The sequence below is a fragment of the Orycteropus afer genome, unplaced genomic scaffold (genome assembly GCF_000298275.1).
Source record: "Orycteropus afer afer isolate SDZICR_OR568_19922 unplaced genomic scaffold, OryAfe1.0 scaffold00156, whole genome shotgun sequence".
Lineage (NCBI taxonomy): Eukaryota > Metazoa > Chordata > Mammalia > Tubulidentata > Orycteropodidae > Orycteropus > Orycteropus afer.
The window spans coordinates 4391371-4397807 of record NW_006921743.1 but is presented as its reverse complement, the minus strand read 5'-3'; positions in this window follow the sequence as shown (position 1 = coordinate 4397807).

Genomic DNA, 6437 nt, shown 5'->3' with positions numbered 1-6437 from the left:
GGCTCTCTTGGACTTGTTTTAATTGTCTTTAACTTCAAGTTGAACTTGCATATGAGCAGTTGATGGTCTGTTCCACAATCAGCTCCTGGCCTCGTCTTGGCTGAATATATTGAGCTTTTCCACCTCCTCTTGCCACAAATGTAGTCAATCTGATTCCTGTGTGTTCCATCTGGTGAAGTGCATGTGTAGAGCTGCCGTTTGTGTTGTTGAAAAAAGGTGTTTGCAATGAACAAGTTGTTGGTCTTGAAAAACTCTACCATGCGAGTTCCAGCATTATTTCTGTCACCAAGGCCAAATTTTCCAACTACTGGTGATTATTTGTTTCCAACTTTTGCATTCCAGTCACCAGTGATAATTAACACATCCTGATTGCAAGTTCGGTCAATTTCAGACTGTAGGAGTTGATAGAAATCTTCAATTTCCTCATCTTTGGCTTTGGTGGTTGGGGCATAAATTTGAATAATAGTCATATTAACGGGACTTCCTTGTAGGTGTATGGATATTATCCTATCACTGACAGCATTGTACTTCAGGACAGATCTTGAAACATCCTTTGTTTTGATGAATGTCATGCCATTCCTCTTCAAACTGCCATTCCTGGCATAGTAGATCACATGGTTATCTGATTCAAAGTGGCCAAAACCAGTCCATTTTAGCTCACTAATGCTGAGGATATCAACTTTTATGCATTCCATTTAATTTTTGACAGCTTTCAATTTTCTTAGATTCATACTTCGTACATTCCATGTTCCGATGATTAATGGATGTCTGCGGCTGTTTCTCTTCAATTTGAGTGGTGCCACATCCGCAAATGGAGATCTCGAAAGTTGACCTTATCCATATGAGTAAGGTTGGGTTTACTCGGATGATGCAGCTCTTTCCCAGTCCTATTTTGAGATCCTTCTAACCTAACCGGACTATAAAGTTGCAAGGTAATATATCAAACAGTGTTTTTTGCTATTCATAAGGTTTTCTCTGGCCAATTCTTTCAGAAGTGGATGGCCTTTTCCTTCTTCCTAGTCTGTCGCAGTCTGTAAGCTGGGCTGAGACTTGTGCACCATGTGCATCCCTCTGGGTTTGAAACACCAGTGGCTCAGCCTCAAAACTCACATCAACATGTCACCACGGTAGGACAAACCAACAGACAGGTTTGTCTCCCTGTTGGAAATGCCTCATACCACCCTTACCTGGATCCCTGTGGCTGACTGCTCCTCTGTCTGGGTTAACATGGTCCATTAGTCCTTTGGACCAATTATTTCCTTAAGTCTTTGATTTTCTTCACTCTTCTTTGTTTCAAGATGGGACAGACCAAGAGTTGCACCTTAGATGACCATTCACAAGCTTTTAAGACCTCAGTCATTACTCACCAAAATAGGATATAGAACACTGTCTTTGTGGACTATGTTATACCAATTGACTTTGAAGCCCCCTGAGAATATGTTCCTGAGACCCCAGGCTTAGCAACTCATTCCCTCAAGGTGTTTGGTGGTGGCTAGGAAGTTTTCATATCTTTGCCCCCTATGTGCTTTACTGTGCTTGTGGATATATTCATAGCATATATAAATACATACATAGAAATATCCTCTGTGAAACTTATATTTGTTTGTGGGTATAGTCCCATATAACTTCCCACCCCTGTTCAGCTTGTGTATCTAGCTATGTATCCACTTGTAGATTTTGGTTATTACTGTTATTGCAGGATTTGGTATGCAACAGTATTTTCCTTTGATGTCTTTAACACTTGTGCTCCTCCCAATGTCTTAGAGTTTTCATTAGCTGATTTTCCTAGTGCATCTTAGTCTGGAAGTTCTGCTAAAACTTGTTTAGCATCACAACATTGTGCAAACTTCTACTGACAGAGAAGTGGTGGCTACACAGAAGGTGCATCGGCCAGGAATTGAACCTGGGTCTCCTGGATGGATGGTGAGAATTCTACCAACAGCCTCTCAGAATTTGTAGGGCTATAGAGTAATTGTCATTTGTTGGGTGTGTTTTTCACACAATGTCAGATGTAGCAGGATTGTTCCTCCAAATACAACATGGAACTTCAGAGAATTTAGCAAGCCAGCTAATTATTCTGCTGATGTCAGTGGCAATGAGCAGTGCTTGAGCTCTGCTCTGTGGAGCATGGATGGGACATGAAGGGCATCTGCAGGAATCACATGGTCACTGACTGCCTTGGAGTCAATCACTTAGGAATGAGTCCCTCAGGAGGCTTCTACACAGATTCTCACACTGCCCTGGGAGCTGCACACTATCTCTGGCTCACAGAAGTATGGTCCACCCACAGGAAGGTGAAGGGGCATTGCTGGGGGAAGTACAACAGATAACAGTGATGAATCCTGTCTATTTGGCTCTGGGTCCAGATGATAATGCTTCCTGGATAGGTTTTCAAATGATCTTCATGTAAAGAAATTTGTTTTCATACATACAAGAGACAGATAGATAATGAGAAACTCATAGGTGTTTTTGCACAGCAGCAAAATTCAGCCCATAGCCAAGTTTAGCTCCAGTGCTTGGCTCTGGTGGTTGGCTGCAGTCTAGGTGGCTTTCATGTGAGGTGGTGCTCGTGGGTGGCAGTATCCCACAGCAGGCAACATTTGTAAAGCATCTTCCAAAGCAAGTTGAATTTAGCAAGGATGGAAAATCAGGACAAAGTTTTGGAGGCATATGTTATCCATGGCAGGAATTGGGGGAAAAAAAAAAAAAAAAAAAAGAACCAACTAAGCAAAGTTATCAGCAACATTATTTGGCTGCTCTTTTTGAGAGGATAATTTTCAGTTTAGCCAAGAGTGAGGATACTTGGATCCATATGAAATAGGAACATTACATGGTAGTTTTTGCAGGGTCAGTTGTAATTTCCAGGCTCTCTGAAATCCCTTTCTCTCTGAAATACTTTCTAAACTGCTGATAGAGGTAATTTGTCCACCGCAAGTTTCAGAATGGGAAGAGCAAGCTCAGAAAACACCTTCTCTCTCACCCTTTCTTTATTCTGTCTCCACAGAGAGGGATGGCTTCAGTGATAAGCAGGATTAGGGGCAACTGACAGGCCAGCCAGCGACAGTTGTCCTGGCATCCATCACATGTGTGAACGGGAGTGGGGAGGGCAGTCGAATGTCAGGAACTTTTGCAGATTGTGGGACCCCAGGGGCCTCTAGCACAAAGGCCCAGCTGCTGGCAATAATATCTGCCTGGAGGGCTCGTTTGTGAAGGGCTGGCTTCTGGTGCCTTCCAGGGGGCAGATGAGGCCTGTTGACCCCAGAGCCTACCCATCCCATGCTCTGCAGGAAACACAAGTCATATGGGGCCTAAGACAGAGCACCTGTTTCTCACCCAGATGTGGCCTTAGAGGCATGTGTAGGGCCAGGCCTTCGGAGAGACAGCTTCTTTATAGTGAAAGAGTCATTCTTAGATAGCTGTGCACTCCCGTTGGATACTAAACCTCATTACCCCAAGATATTTGTGTCACCTGAAAGCTGAGTTTTAGGTGGCATAGTGCCTAAGACATTTGACCACTAACCAGAAGGATGGTGGTTCAAACCCACCAGTCACTCCTGGAAGGAAGACTGGGCAATCTACTTCTGTAAAGATTTACCATCTTGGAAACCCAAAGGGGGTCGCTATGAGTCAGAATCAACTTGATGGCAGTGAGTTTAGTATTTCTTTTTTTAGGGGGGATGGGAATAACCCTAGGTCCCCACGTGGTGCAAATGGTTGAGTGCTTGGGGTTTGAGTCTACCCAAAAGTGCCTAGCAAGACAGGCCTAGTGATCTACTTCTGAAAAATCAGTGACTGAAACCTGGTGGAACATAGTTCTACTCTGACGCACATGAGGTCTCCATGAGTCAGAGTCAACTTGACGGCTGTTGTTGTTGTTATGTGCCATCAAGTCAGACCTGATTCATAGTGATCCCTCTTGACAGCAACTGGTTTTATTTTGTTTTTTAACCACTCTGTGATAAGAGGATTGAGAAAGAAGCAACAAATTAAATTCAAGTCAAAACAACAAAGCTTTGTATTGCATACTATATCACATGCCTAAAATTTCTATCATAACTCAGAAAACTCACTTGTGGGTTGTGTTATGGGACCCAAATCACTCACACACCCCTAACTCTGACCTTACAAGAGGTATTAGAGAGTTGATTTTGCAAAAGGTTTGAGTGTGTCAGTTTTTAATATATACCCATAAATCCTTTAGCACTCTTCTCATCATGTGGTGAGACTTATGCTACTATGAATCTAGGTCCATTTTTGTGACTGGTCAACCAATAGAGTGGTCCTCAGAGAGAGTAATGTCTTGAGTGGTGCAGAATGTCACCTCTGTCTTTAACTTGGCCGTGGAGTGTTACTCTGGATTCTGAGCTGAAAGGATGGATTTCAAAGACTGAGGCAGCCATGGATGCTGACTGTTTAGGATGGAGAATCATTCTGGTATGGACAAGAGGGGACCTGCTTGAAGCACTGGCACAATGGGCTGGGGGGCTACCCAGCATTGGCCTGGCTCATGGCCTGGGATTTGGAGGGACAGGTCCAGGATAATCTAGGGCCAAAAGAGGCTAGAGTAGAGGCCTTGGCCACTGAGAAGGAGGGCATCAGAGCCTTGGGCACAGGCTCAGTTAGGCTGCAGAAGTGTGAATCTCCTCTTCATGGGATCTCCATGGTATGTGGCACACAAATTAACTTACTCTCACTCCTAAATCACAAGGATCCAAATTCCTCAAAAACTGGTATAGTATTTGAAGGTAATATTTCTAGCTAGTTGAAAAAAAAGGGGTGGATTTGAGGGTAGAAAGTTAATTACTAGGCTTCTTCCTTTATTCTGTCCTTTCCTCCTCCCACCTTCCCACCCTCCCTCCCTTCCTTCCTTTCTGTTTCTTCCTTCTCTCCCTTCATTCCTGTTTCCTCCCTCCCTCCTTCCTTCCCTTCCCTCCTTTCTATCTCTTTATTTTTTTAAATAAGAAAGTACATATTGTCTTATACTTCTAGCCTTGGAACCAGAGGCTAATTAGACTCTGTCTTCCCATTGTTCCCAGGAAAGCAAAAGCTAAACATGCTTTTGGCAAAGGAGGGAGGCAGAAATGTCTGTGGGCAGCCCTTACTCTCCCTGTGGAGCCAGGCCCCTGCCAGAAGCCTGGCAAATGCTTGGCCTGGGGGCATATAGGACTGGCTGCCCACTCAGGTTGCCTGTGTGCTGGAGGACTCTGGGAATGGTCTGCGTGGTACACATATTGATGGGGGATTCTTCTCACGGTGGAATATATTTTTTTCTTCTCTAGCTGTCAGTACAATTTAACTCTCATGGGTAACAGAAAGCCCAGTTCTCTTTATTGAACTTCCCTAGACAATGTGAAACAAAATCAGTCTAACATGTGCCTAATCCACTGCCACCAAGTTGATTCCAACTCATATCCATCCCCATTGAGTTTCCAAGGCTGTAAATCTTTACAGAAGTAGATTGCCTCAGCTTTTCCCCATGGAGCAGCTGGTGGGTTTGAACCGCCAACTTTCTGGATAGCAGCCAAATACCTCACAAACTGTGCCACCAGAGTTCTTTTATGTGTGCCTAGTGATGTTATTTTATATGATCCAAATCATCCACATTCTTCCTAACTCTGACCTCGTTGTTAACTGCCTTTGAGTCAATCCCTGACTCATGGCAACCCCATGCACAATGGAATTGGATCATTGTGATCCATAGGGTTTTCATGGGCTGATTTTTTAGAAGTAGATTGCCAGATCTTTCTTCCTAGTCTGTCTTAGTCTGGAAGCTGTGATGAAACCTGTTCAGCATCATAGCAACTCTCAAGCTCCTGGTGACTAATGAGTGGTGGTGAAGCAAAAGGGGCATTGGTTGTGACTGGAACCCAGGCCTCCTGCTTGGAAGATATTCTCCACCTAATCACCACTGACCTCAGCTAGCACTCTGACCCTATCCAGGAGATAAGCTTTGGAGTCAGCAGATCTTTGCATACCAAGGTGTGTCAGTCTTTAACATATACCCATAAATCCTTTAGCACTCTTCTCATCATGTGGTGAGACTTATGCCACTCTGAATCTAGGTCCACTTTTGTGACTGGTCAACTAATAGAGTACAGAGAAATGATGGTGTATCTCTCTCTAGTGTAAGTTAGAAGAGTGGTGCAGATTCTGTGGGATTTATTGCGATGCCCTTACTGGAGACCTGAGCCAGTGGAAAAGGTACTATATTCTTAGGGCCACCGTACTGTGAGTAAGCACAAACTAGTCCATGGAGAGAGAATATATAGAAAGGTCCAAGACAACATGAAGTGATGTCTAGCCAGCCCACAGCAGCTCTAGGCACCTTCTTATTACAACTGCAGAGCACTCTAAGCCAGACGACCCAGCTGAGTCCTCCTTGGAAATCAGGAGAGATAGTAAAATGTTTGTGGTTGTTTGAAAGCATTAAGTTGTGG